The sequence below is a fragment of the Bos indicus x Bos taurus genome, chromosome 11 (genome assembly GCF_003369695.1).
Source record: "Bos indicus x Bos taurus breed Angus x Brahman F1 hybrid chromosome 11, Bos_hybrid_MaternalHap_v2.0, whole genome shotgun sequence".
NCBI lineage: Eukaryota > Metazoa > Chordata > Mammalia > Artiodactyla > Bovidae > Bos > Bos indicus x Bos taurus.
The window spans coordinates 10,376,783-10,391,386 of record NC_040086.1 but is presented as its reverse complement, the minus strand read 5'-3'; positions in this window follow the sequence as shown (position 1 = coordinate 10,391,386).

Here is a 14,604-nt window from a genome sequence, read left to right as displayed (position 1 = left end):
CCATTAAAAAGAATACATTGAATCAGTTCTAATGAAGAGGATGAAACTGGAGCCTATTATACAGAGTGAAGTAAGCCAGAAAGAAAAACACCAATACAGTACACTAACACATATATATGGAATTTAGAAAGATGGTAACGATAACCCTGTATACGAGACAGCAAAAGAGACACTGATGTATAGAACAGTCTTTTGGACTCTGGGGGAGAGGGAGAGGGTGAGATGATTTTGGAGAATGGCATTGAAATATGTATAATATCATATATGAAACAAGTCGCCACTCCAGATTTGATGCACAATACTGGATGCTTGGGGCTGGTGCACTGGGACGACCCAGAGGGATGGTATGGGGAGGGAGGAGGGAGGAGGGTTCAGGATGGGGAACACATGTATGCCTGTGGGGGATTCATTTCGATATATGGCAGAACCAATACAATATTGTAAAGTTTAAAAACAAAATTAAAAAAAAAAAAAGAAACCATGTAGGAAAACAACAGAGATATTATTACCAGTAAGCTACTAGAGTGAGAGCCATGGGAAACTCCCATGCTGGTTCTGTAACCTTGGCTGCTGAGAAAGAATGCAAGGATTAAGTGGAAGAGCAGTGGTTTAACCCGGAAACTTCTTCATTATCCATGTGTTTTCTGTGAGAATTTTTTGATATGATATTTTCAGTTTGTTGTACACATTCTCTCTTTCAACACACACACAATTATTCTAGAAAGGTGTGGTCTAGAATATAGAATTTGAGCCACATATGTAATTTTAAATTTTCTAGTAGAAAGAAAAAAATATATATCATTATATGTATATATAGAAGGCAAAAATAAAATTAAAGAATTTGAGTGGAATTAATCTTGATAATATATTTTATTTAGCCTAATGTGTATCCATTAGAAGCGCGCCAGCTGCGACGGACCACACAGAAGCATGGCCAAGAGGAGCTACCCCTCACCCAAGGTCAGGGGTGTCGGCCGAGAGGGCAAGGCTTCGAGGGCGCAAGAGTGGCTGAGAGGAGCTACCCTACGCCCGAGGTCAGGGGCGGCGGCCAAGAGGAGCTACCCCACGTCCAGGGCGCAGTGGCTGCGCAGGTGCAGGAGGGCCAAGAGGAGCTACTCCATGTTCAAGGTAAGGAGGGGCGGCCAGTGAGGAGATACCCCTCGTCCAAGGTAAGGAGCAGCAGCTGCACTTTGCTGGAGCAGCCGTGAAGAGATACCCCACGTCCAAGGTAAGAGAAACCCAAGTGAGATGGTAGGTGTTGCGAGAGGGCATCAGAGGGCAGACACACTGAAACCATACTCACAGAAAACTAGTCAATCTAATCACATGGACCACAGCCTTGTTGAACTCAATGAAACTAAGCCATGCCATGTGGGGCCACCTAAGATGGGCGGGTCATGGTGGAGAGGTCTGACAGAATGTGGTCTACTGGAGAAGGGAATGGCAAACCACTTCAGTATTCTTGCCCTGAGAACCCCATGAACAGTACGAAAAGGCAAAATGATAGGACACTGAAAGAGGAACTCCCCAGGTCAGTAGGTGCCCAATATTCTACTGGAGATCAGTGGAGAAATAACTCCAGAAAGAATGAAGGGATGGAGCCAAAGCAAAAACAATACTCACTTGTGGATGTGACTGGTGATAGAAGCAAGGTCTGATGCTGTGAAGAGCAATATTGCATAAGAACCTGGAATGTTAGGTCCATGCTGCTGCTGCTGCTGCTAAGTCACTTCAGTCGTGTCTGACTCTGTGCGACCCCACAGACGGCAGCCCACGAGGCTTCCCTGTCCCTGGGATTCTCCGGGCAAGAACACTGGAGTGGGTTGCTATTTCCTTCTCCAATGCATGAAAGTGAAAAGTGAAAGTGAAGACGCTCAGTCGTGTCTGACTCTTCATGAATCAAGGCAAATTGGAAGTGGTCAAATGAGATGGCAAGAGTGAACGTCGACATTCTAGGAATCAGCGAACTAAAATGGACTGGAATGGGTGAATTTAACTCAGATGACCATTATATCTACTACTGTGGGCAGGAATCCCTTAGAAGAAATGGAGTAGCCATCATGGTCAACAAAAGAGTCCGAAATGCAGTACTTGGATGCAATCTCAAAAACGACAGAATAATCTCTGTTCGTTTCCAAGGCAAACCATTCAGTATCACAGTAATCCAAGTCTATGCCCCAACCAGTAACGCTGAAGAAGCTGAAGTTGAACGGTTCTATGAAGACCTACAAGACCTTTTAGAACTAACACCCCCAAAAGATGTCCTTTTCATTGTAGGGGACTGGAATGCAAAAGTAGGAAGTCAAGAAACACCTGGAGTAACAGGCAAATTTGGCCTTGGAATACGGAATGAAGCAGGGCAAAGACTAATAGAGTTTTACCAAGAGAACGCACTGGTCATAGCAAACACCCTCTTCCAACAACACAGGAGAAGACTCTATACATGGACATCACCAGATGGTCAACACCAAAATCAGATTGATTATATTCTTTGCAGCCAAAGATGGAGAAGCTCTATACAGTCAGCAAAAACAAGACCAGGAGCTGACTGTGGCTCAGACCATGAACTCCTTATTGCCAAATTCAGACTTAAATTGAAGAAAGTAGGGAAAACCACTAGACCATTCAGGTATGACCTAAATCAAATCCCTTATGATTATACAGTGGAAATGAGAAATTGATTTAAGGGACTAGATCTAATAGACAGAGTGGCTGACTAACTATGGACAGAGGTTCATGACATTGTACAGGAGACAGGGATCAAGACCATTCCCATAGAAAAGTAGTGCAAAAAAGCAAAATGGCTGTCTGGGGAGGCCTTACAAATAGCTGTGAAAAGAAGAGAAGTGAAAAGCAAAGGAGAAAAGGAGAGAGATAAGCATCTGAATGCAGAGTTCCAAAGAATAGCAAGGAGAGATAAGAAAGCCTTCCTCAGGAATCAATGCAAAGAAATAGAGGAAAACAACAGAATGGAAAAGACTAGAGATCTCTTCAAGAAAATTAGAGATACCAAGGGAATATTTCATGCAAAGATGGGCTCGATAAAGGACAGAAATGGTATTGACCTAACAGAAGCAGAAGATATTTAGAAGAGGTGGTAAAAATACACAGAAGAACTGTACAAAAAAGAGCTTCACGACCCAGATAATCACCATGGTGTGATCACTCACCTGGAGCCAGACATCCTGGAAGGTGAAGTCAAGTGGGCCTTAGAAAACATCACTATGAACAAAGCTAATGGAGGTGATGGAATTCCAGTTGAGCTATTCCAAATCCTGAAAGATGATGCTGTGAAAGTGCTGCACTCAATATGCCAGCAAATTTGGAAAACTCAGCAGTGGCCACAGGACTGGAAAAGTCAGTTTTCATTCCAATCCCAAAGAAAGGCATGCCAAAGAATGCTCAAACTACCGCACAATTGCACTCATCTCACAGGCTAGTAAAGTCATGCTAAAAATTTTCCAAGCCAGGCTTTAGCAATATGTGAACCGTGAACTTCCTGATGTTCAAGCTGGTTTTAGAAAAGGCAGAGGAACCAGAGATCAAATTGCCAACATCTGCTGGATCATGGAAAAAGCAAGAGAGCTCCAGAAAAACATCTATTTCTGCTTTGTTGACTATGCCAAAGCCTTTGACTATGTGGATCACAATAAGCTGTGGAAAATTCTGAAAGAGATGGGAATACCAGACCACCTGATCTGCCTCTTGAGAAACCTGTATGCAGGTCAGGAAGCAACAGTTAGAACTGGACATGGAACAACAGACTGGTTCCAAATAGGAAAAGGAGTACGTCAAGGCTGTATATTGTCACCCTGCTTATTTAACATATACAGAGTACATCATGAGAAATTCTGGGCTAGAAGAAGAACAAGCTGGAATCAAGATTGCTGGGAGAAATATCAATAACCTCAGCTATGCAGATGACACCACCTTATGGCAGAAAGTGAAGAGGAACTAAAAAGCCTCTTGATGAAAGTGAAAGAGGAGAATGAAAAAATTGGCTTAAAGCTCAACATTCAGAAAACGAAGATCATGGCATCCGGTCCCACCACTTCATGGAAATAGATGGGGAAACAGTGGAAACAGTGTCAGACTTTATTTTTCTGGGCTCCAGAATCACTGCAGATGGTGATTGCAGCCATGAAATTAAAAGACGCTTACTCCTTGGAAGGAAAGTTATGACCAACCTAGATAGCATATTCAAAAGCAGAGGCATTACTTTGCCAACAAAGGTCTGTCTAGTCAAGGCTATGGTTTTTCCAGTAGTCATGTATGGATGTGAGAGTTGGACTGTGAAGAAAGCTGAGTGCTGAAGGATTGATGCTTTTGAACTGTGGTGTTGGAGAAGACTCTTGAGAGTCCCTTGGACCGCAAGGAGATCCAACCAGTCCATTCTGAAGGAGATCAGTCTTGGGTGTTCTTTGGAAGGAATGATGCTAAAGCTGAAATTCCAGTACTTTGGCCACCTCATGTGAAAAGTTGACTCATTGGAAAAGACCCTGATGCAGGGAGGGATTAGTCTCCAAGGGGACGACAGAGGATGAGATGGGTGGATGGCATCACCAACTCGATGCACATGAGTTTGAGTGAACTCTGGGAGTTGGTGATGGACAGGGAGGCCTGGTGTGCTATAATTCATGGGGTCACAAAGGGGACACGACTGAGCGACTGAACTGAACTGAACTGAACTGAATGTATCCACAATAATTGTTTTTAACATGGAGTCAGTTTAATCATTTTAGTGAGATATTTTACTTTCGTTTTGCAAATATGATATGGATGTATTTACATCTACACATAGCTCAGTTCGGACTAGGCACATTTTAAGTGCTCAGAAGCCACATGTGGCTAATGGCTGCCATGTTGGACAAAAATGTTTTAGATCTTCTGCTTGATCCTCTCATAGCATCCTTTGGTTTGTGCTTGCTCTTGTTGGCACCAAAGTACCAAGTTGTTATGACCTAATGAAACATTAACAGAAGCAACCAATGTGAAAACAATGCCTCGGTACCAACTGACAGCCACATGACAATCCATGGAATGAAGAAGTCAAGAAAAAGAATAATTGTGGGAGAAGAAGGATAACTTTGCAAATAGTGGTTCTGGATGCCCAGTGCAAAAGTGTTTGTTATGTACCTGTCACTACTGCATTCTTGTTGCAGGTGACTTCATTTCACCCAAATATTACCTGTCACGTGAAGTAATGATGTGTCAACTACAAATTGGCACTTGTCAAGGACATTTGCCACCTGCCTTAGGGGATTGAACCCTATGCTGCTGCAGCTGTTGACCTTTGGCTTGCCCTGAAGGGGGTTCAGGGTGGAGAATGAGGCACTTTGTGTGGCAGGAAAACTGGCGGAACAGGTCTTTAGATAGTCAGATATTTTCAGGAACTGATTTCATGATCAGTTTCATGATCATGATTTCACAATCCTTGCATATCTTCATATCTAGAAAAGCAGTAAATCCCTTCCTAGTGACATCTGTTCCTCATGACTAGCAAAAAAACCTTTTGTAAGATGTATGCTTGATTGCACTCCCCCTTCACCACCTATATTGATATTGACCTTCCCTGGCTGCCTCTTTGGAGCAGTTTCTCAGAGCTATCTGAGGTGCTGTCTCCTGGGCTGCAGTCCTCATTTGCCTCAGATAAAACTTAACTTGCAGCTCTCACATTTTGCACCTTTTTTTTAGTCGACAGATGTTATTTTGATTTGATTAACTTTCCTTTATTAGCTTTGTTGGTGTTTAATTTATAACTGTGTGATTTGATAACTGTTTAAAAGCTATAAACATAAGTACATTTAGAAATGTATACTTTCATAATAATTTGTATTATTTAACTAATCTAATTGTTGTTAAAAATGTTTCCAGACAACATGAGGAGAAGGAAATTCATGAAAGTTTTTCTCCCTTTTCCTGGAATTGTTCTCTAAGTTGGAGAATCACTGAGGCTATGAAAAGCCAGCCATTTATTAGAAAACCTTCCCAGATAGCTAGATTTGAGAGCAGAGGGAAGGTGGGGGAGCCTTAAGAATTTGGGAAACATCCCAGGTCAAACTTTTACCAGGACATCAATATAGACCACTTAGGGACCAAACATAAGATTTCAGAATGAACAGACATAACGAAAGAGAAACAGACTCACATACACAGCAACTTGGTGGCTGCCAGGGCTGGGGGTGGGGGTAGGGGGAGAGGAGTGAAACAGATGAGGAAGATTAACAGGTACCAACTTCCAGTCAAAATAATTTATTTAGTCATAGAGATATAACGTAGGACATAAGGAATATAGTCAACAGTACTTTAATAACTTTGGTAACTAGATTTATGGTGGTGATCATTTATGTATAAAAATATCGACCTGAAACTGATGTAAAATTGTAAGACAATAACACTTCAATTTCAAAAATTATAAAATATAAATGTAAAAAAGTTTAAAAAAATGGTAAGACTTCTGAGAGAGAGAAAGAGTAAAGTATTGAAATAGAAATTGCTAATTGCTACAGGGTAATTTGCTCCCCTCAGACACAGTCTATAGTTTACAAATACTGGTGAGGTTTTCCTCCTTCTTTGGCTCAGTTAGCCAGAGAGATCACTACATACCATGTGGTCACAGCAGATGCTGAAAGCAGAAGCTAAGCAGCAAATTATACCGCAGCCAATATTGCCTTTTCTGAGCCTCTCCCACACCTCCCCTGCCCGCCCCTATTCATTACACAGTTCCCCTTTCTAGCTCCCTCCGCAGGATTTGCAACCTTGCATTTTCATTCTGTGTAAGTGCCCTGTCTCATCATTTGGTAAACTCCAGCTTTGCCTGAACACAACCTTGCTCAAGCCAGTGTGGCTTCCCTCTTTGGTCACAGCCAAGTTCCCACTCCTCCCAGCATGAATGTGCTCTTGGCAGCCTGTGTTTTAGCCCCTGTCACAAGTGGATGAAAAAAGACAAGACAGTGAAGTAGCTAAGCTGTCGCTACCTCTTATCTTAGGACTCAGGCCACAGGTGGTGAGAGAAATCCCAACTTATGACTAATCTTGAAAGTTCCAGGAAGAGAACCAAAGGGAAAGTTTATAAATGTGGTGACCTTGGGGGAATCGTTTGAGTGCTTTTTCATCTTCTCGTTCCATTGTGGTGATTAGGTGAGAGGCTGTGTAAATGCCATCAGTGAGGGGGAAGAGAGTCAGGCAGAAACCAAATGTACTGATGAAAATCTTTGTCACCCAGGCATGTCCTGCGGTAAAGAGCAGACTTCTCTGAAAGTGCACTTTTTTTGCATCAGTCTTTTTAATCACACGAAAGATTCTTTAAATTCTCTAGTGCTTTACAATTTCAAAAATTTCATGTACATGGTCTCACATAAGTCCACTGAAAGTGTACTCCTGAGTGAGAAATGGTGGCAAGAATTTGGGTCATATTGTCCTCAGTCACAGAGACCCCAGTGACTCTATAAAATCTTTAATGCCTTTTCTCATATATTTTTGCCCTTTTCATTTGCTATTTTAACTCTGCCACTTAACTAGCTGTGCACCTAGGGCAAGTTATTTAATCTCTTTGTACCTCAGTTTTCTCATCTGTAAAATAGGGACAATAATAGGACTGATAAGAGGATTTGACAATAGATGTAAAATACTCAGAACAGTGCTAGTATATCTTGGCTATTATTATTAGTCTCAGAAACTAAAGATTGTGTTGCTGACATCTTTTTTTTTTTTCTCCTAAAATTCAAAAGCTATTTTTCTAGTTTCTTAAGAAAGAAAATGGATTTGAAAGTTAGATTTGCCATTTACTAGCTGTGTGATCTTCAGGAAGTTATTAACCACTCTGTACCTCAGTTTCATCTTCTGCAAAATGAGGATAATATCAGTATACTGCTTTATGGGATTATGGTGGGATTAAATGAGTTATGAAGCATAGAGCATCTAGAACAATGCCTGGCACATAGTAAGTGCTACTTTTTAGTTATGTTGCTGTCTGCAGCTAATCATCTCCCTCATTATTGCTATGCTATGCTAAGTCACTTCAGTCGTGTCCAACTCTGTGTGACCCCATAGACGGCAGCCACCAAGCTCCCCCGTCCCTGGGATTCTCCAGGCAAGAACACTGGAGTGGGTTGCCATTTCCTTCTCCAATGCATGAAAGTGAAAAGTGAAAGCGAAGTCGCTCAGTCGTGTCCGACTCTTAGCGACCCCATGATTGCAGCCTACCAGGCTCCTCCATCCATGGGATTTTCCAGGCAAGAGTACTGGAGTGGGGTGCCATTGCCTTCTCCGCCCTCATTATTACCACCACCTTTAATCTTGAATGTAAAAAAATGAGGACAAGTAGAAAGTGTGTAGAATTTTTTTCATGATAAAATATGTTTTATTTGTAATTAATTATAAGGAGATAATAAACAAGAACATGATGAATTGGCAATAAGTACTGAAGTCTGGGAAAAAATGGAAAACAATATTTTCCATAACAATTTTTAGTACTGCTGTCAGAAACATGAATTTTTAACCACTTTGGTTAAAGTGATTAAAATTCATCTCTCTCCTTTAAAAAATCATACGAAACTTTTGTAAATGGTAAACATTTAGTAAGAGAAAAAGGAGGAAAAAGATGAAAAGAAAAGGAAGAAGTCAGGAGGGCAGACAGGCAGGCAGGCTAATAAAGTACTAATACAACCTTTGTGGAGGATCATGTCCTTAAATGTTCCATAAGCTTGTCAGCCATCCTTGTTCCACTTGCTCCCTTCCAACTGTTGCAGGAAAGGGGACCCCTTCCAGGGCCCAAGAGTGGGCTCTTGTCTAGCACTTGGGAAAGAATTGTCAGAGGAGACACACGTGCTGACAAAGCAAGAGACTTTACTGGGCAGGGTTCTTTAGAGCAGTAGGCTAGCAGAACCCGGGAGAACTGCTCTGCCACACATCTTGCAGTCTCAAGTGTTATGGTAATGGGATTAGTTTCCAGGTTGTTTTGGCCAGTCATTCTGACTCAGGGGTCCTTCCTGGTGGTTTACGCATTGCTCAGCCAAGATGGACGCCACTGAGAATTCTGGTAGGTGGGAGGTGGTGTCTCCTTTTGACCTTTCCTGAACTTTTCCAGTCGGTGGTGACTTGTTAGTTCCATGTTCCTTACCAGGACCTCCTGTAGTAAAATAATTGACACAAATTATTATTATGGTGCCTGACCAGGGTGGATGGTTTCAGTCAATGTGCTTCTTCTCACATGACCCCTGCATTCTGACAAATGACCTCTCTTCAAACTGACCTCACATAACTGCGATTGGCACATTTTATGAAAGAACAGGAATTTTGGATGGAGACAGACCTATGTTTAATCCTGGCACTGCCATTACTAGCTGGTGGTCATGGACAAACTAACTTTGTGAGTTTGTTGCTTCTTTTATAATAGGTATAATAATATATATATTTCAGCAGTATGTGAACCGTGAACTTCCTGATGTTCAAGCTGGTTTTAGAGAAGGCAGAGGAACCAGAGATCAAATTGCCACCATCCGCTGGATCATGGAAAAAGCAAGAGAGTTCCAGAAAAACATCTATTTCTGGAAAAACATCTTTATTGACTATGCCAAAGCCTTTGACTGTGTGGATTGCAATAAACTGTGGAAAATTTTGAAAGAGATGGGAATACCAGACCACCTGATCTGCCTCTTGAGAAATCTGTATGCAGGTCAGGAAGCAACAGTTAGAACTGGACATGGAACAACAGACTGGTTCCAAATAGGAAAAGGAGTACGTCAAGGCTGTATATTGTCACCCTGCTTATTTAACTTAGTTAAATAAACTAACATGCAGAGTACATCATGAGAAACGCTGGACTGGAAGAAACACAATCTGGAATCAAGATTGCCGGGAGAAACATCAATAACCTCAGATATGCAGATGACACCACCCTTATGGCAGAAAGTGAAGAGGAACTAAAAACGCTGTTGATGAAGGTGAAAGTGGAGAGTGAGAAAGTTGGCTTAAAGCTCAACATTCAGAAAACGAAAATCATGGCATCCGGTCTTACCACTTCATGGGAAATAGATGGGGAAACGGTGGAAACAGTGTCAGACTTTATTTTTCTGGGCTCCAAAATCACTGCAGATGGTGACTGCAGCCATGAAATTAAAAGACGCTTACTCCTTGGAAGGAAAGTTATGACCAACCTAGATGGCATATTCAAAAGCAGAGACATTACTTTGCCGACAAAGGTCCAGCTAATCGAGGCTATGGTTTTTCCTGTGGTCATGTGTGGATGTGAGAGTTGGACTGTGAAGAAGGCTGAGCACTGAAGAATTGATGCTTTTGAACTGTGGTGTTGGAGAAGACTCTTGAGAGTCCCTTGGACTGCAAGGAGATCCAACCAGTCCATTCTGAAGGAGATCAGCCCTGGGTGTTCTTTGGAAGGAATGATGCTAAAGCTGAAACTCCAGTACTTTGGCCACCTCATGCGAAGAGTTGACTCATTGGAAAAGACTCTGATGCTGGGAGGGATTGGGGGCAGGAGGAGAAGGGGACGACAGAGGATGAGATGGCTGGATGGCATCACTGACTTGATGGACGTGAGTCTGAGTGAACTCTGGGAGTTTGTGATGGACAGGGAGGCCTGGCGTGCTGCGATTCATGGGGTTGCAAAGAGTCGGACACGACTGAGTGACTGATCTGATCTGATAATAATATATTGACATCACAGAAATATTAGGATTATATGAGTAGATATAGGGGAAGTTTCTAGCACAGTTCCTCGCACATGGTTAATTGTCTACAAATTTAGTTCCCTTTTCTCCACACTCTGACTCCCTGCCCACTTTGCTATCCTGTCAAATAAGGTTCCCTTGCTTCCTTTTGAAATTAGAAGAAAACTGAATTGCATCTCCTTATGTTACCCAAGTCCAAGCTCACTCTGCTCGCCACTCAACAGGTCAATAAATCTGAGAGATGAGCTGTTGAGGCAAAGTAGTATGGCTTTAGTCAACTGACCAAAAAGATGGCAGACTAACATTTCAAGGTAACCATCTTGTGGGGGGTCGGGATGCGTTTTTTTTATAGAACAGAGAGGGGGACGAGTTGAGGAAGTAAAGTAGAAGCCATTATCTTGCCAATACCTCCTGGAATGGCCAGCCTCCGGGAGAGGATGTGTTAATCTCTTCATTCTTACAGTCATTCACAGGTGGCAGGGTCAGATCATCTCCCTGTGAGCTGAACAAAGGCACACTTAGTTTACAGCCAGGCAGAGGGGCAGGGTTCCCTTCATGAACAGTATGAAGAGGCAGGCTATTATGTATGATTATAATAACAAAAGGGACAAAAAGCGAAGGTTAACGTCAAAGGAGCACATCCATCATAGAGTGAGAATAGACTCTTCTCTGCAATAGTCAGGGTGCCACATACTCCTCCAGTAGCTGGAATGCTTTACAGGAGTCACCCCCAGTTCAACGATAAGAAAGAGAAGACTTGAACAAAGAACCTAAGTCCTGGAAATTCTGAGATTGGTATTCTCCAGCCACAGGATCCTTAACCAGATGCCTTTCACCCCATAACGGTTCATGAAGGAGATTTGCAAAGTGGGCCTGTAAATCACTGAAGCCTTCTGTGCAGTCTTCTGTACAAAGATTTCAGCTTTTATGAGTTGAGGTGAATTACTGCCTGTGAGCTGTAGACTCTCCTTTTTTCTGTCTGCTCTATGGCTCTTTCAAAAAGGCTGAACATGCTCCTCAGCCTGCTTCCCAAAGGCTACACTTTCACTATGGCCATAAAGGTGACTCCAGTCTAAAAGCAAGGATAGTATTTTGCCTAGTACTTTATCCCTCTACTCAGCTTCTTGAGACCCCTGGGCAAACCTCTGGCACTTACCTACTCAACTATTAATATGATTTGTCTTCCACCTCACTGGGCTAGAATCAGTGTGCAACTTTTTCAACTTTTAAAAAATATCCTTACACCCAAGCACAGTGCCATTTACCTAATCCTGAGTGTTTCTGATTGGTACTGGAGTGTTATTTTGTCTCTCCTTCTTAGCCTTTTTTTGGGTAGTTTCCAGTGTGTATGCATATATGTGTGTGTGTTTTAAATGAAGAACACACATTGCTTTCAGAGTAAAAAAAAAGTCACGGGTCTCTCTGGTTGAATGTTCTAGAGACTGGGCTGCCTGTCTTAGTGCTATCTACTTTAGTGGTATTAAAATAGAAGGTACATTGGCCAAAAAATAGTATGTTCCAAGATGGGAAAAACTCAGGGGATATGAGATGGATAGACATGTTCTAAACTGGCCTACTGTGAAAGCAGGATCATGGCCTGGGTGTCAATATTAATTTCCCTAGGGAGAGAAGCTAGGGTGTGATAGACAATCAGAGTGCTTAGGAGAGCAGGTTTCACTGACTGATACAGAAATATTTCAGTGTTTCACAACTGTAGTGGCTGTCCTGGTGCCATTATGAGTTCCAGATCATGAGGGATGCCTGGCATAATCCTTACTTAGAAATTGCTCTGGGATGATAATGAGTCCTTGATTTCTTCAGGTAAATCAGTTACGCTGGAGGTTTGATGGGTGGTAGAATGGGTTGGTGTTCATAATCTCTGTGGGTTCCTTCTAGACATGGAACACTGTTAGAGTTTAGCTACCAACTCTGTGGGTTCTACCACAATGGCCTTCTCTGCCCAACTGTTCTCTCTCACCCCTTTATGGTTCTAAGTTACTTGGCCTGGGTGTAGTCTGGATTCCTCCTTGTCTGTTCATTAAATACTCAGGCCACATGCAGTGGAGGGCTACAGGCAAGGCTTCCATGTCAGGCCCATCTAGCTCATCTTGCTGGTGAGTGACTTCAAGCAAGAGCCAAGTCTCAGTGCTTTCATCTTTCAGCATAATACGTACCCCACAGGATTATTGGGGTCAAAGAAGATGGTTCTGAACCCAGTTCATTTCTGTTTAGTTGCTCAGTCATGTCCAACTCTTTGCAACCCCATGGACTGCAGCATGCCAGGCTTCCCTGTCCATCTCCAACTCCCAGAACTTACTCAAACTCATGTCCATCGAGTCGGTAATGCCATCCAACCATCTCATCCTCTATTGTCCCCTTTTCCTCCTGCCGTCAATCTTTCCCAGCACCAGGGTCTTTTCCATTGAGTCAGTTCTTTGCATCAGGTGGCCAAAGTATTGGAATTTCAGCTTCAGCATCAGTCCTTCCAATGAATATTCAGGACTGATTTCCTTTAGGATTGACTGGTTGGATCTCCTTGCAGTCCAAGAGACTGAACCCAGTGTCTGACACCAAAGAAGTGCTCAATAAATTGTAACTAACAGCAAAGCATGGGCTCCAGAGCCAGTCTGGCTGGCTTCAGTCTCTGCCCTCCCCTTACTAGCTCCCTGACCTTGGACAGGTTCTTTAACTTCCTATGCCTCATTTTCCCTATCTGTAAGATGAAGGTAATAATGGCACTTACTTCATAGGGTTATTGTGAAAATTAAATAGGATAGTATATGCAAAGGTCATAAAACAGTGCCTGACACATTGCAAGTATTCAGTAAAGCTTAGTTATTATTAGAAGGATTATTAATAGATGTTTGGTTATAAAGGTGCTTTGTGCTTGCATAAATGAAATGAGTCAGGAGATATGAATGGTCTTGGTTTAATAAGCCCACATCATATTGAAACAGGAGGGAAGGGGGCACGGCACAACCTTTAAAAGAATGACATAGCCATGTTGCTGTTGTTATTTAGTCGCTAAGTCTTGTCTGACACTTTTGTAACCCTGTGGACTGTAGGCTATCAGGCTCCTCTGTCCACGGGATTTCTCAGGCAAGAATACCAGAGTCGGTTGCCATTTCCTTCTCCAGGGTATCTTCCCAACCCAAGGATCGAATCCCCGTCTCCTGCATTGGCAGGTGGCTTCTTTACCATTGAGCCACCAGGGAAGCCCTGACATAGCCATAGGCATGAGAAAAACTGGTTAGAACCAGCTAGGTCCAAGATGGCAGAAGATTTGACTTCCAATGGACCTTGATCCTCATTATACAATCATTGTAATACATTAGGATGTCAAGTGACACATCCACAGGTGCCATGACAGTTCTGAGACCAACTGTAAGAGGCCCAAAAGCGGCCCCAATTCCTAGAAACCCCCTCTTCCCTGAAATAGTTGGAATAATCCTCTCACTCATTAGCCTATGAAATTACCCAGCCCGTAAAAACCAATCATGCTGTATTTGCCTTCTGAGATGGCCCACACCTTGTCTGTGGAGTCTGTTTCTTTCTAAATAAGTCCACTTCTTACATATCAGTTTGTGTCTCACTGAATTTGTCCTGTGCCAAGACATCAAGAACCTGAACTTCATTAGATCCTGAGACTAGGTGTGTGATCTCAATTAAAGGACCGTGGGGGACTTTCCTGGTGGTCCAGCGGTGGAGAACCTGCCTGCCAATGCAGGGGCCATGGGTTCAATCTCTGGTCCAAAAAGACTCCACATGCTGCAAGGCGGTTAAGCCAGTGCCCCACAACTACTGGGCCTGCGTTCTAGAACCTGTGAACTGCAACAGCTGAAGCCTGTGCACCCTAGAGTCCGTGCTCTGAAACGAGAAGCCCCCACAATGAGAAGCCCGCACACTGCGATGAAGA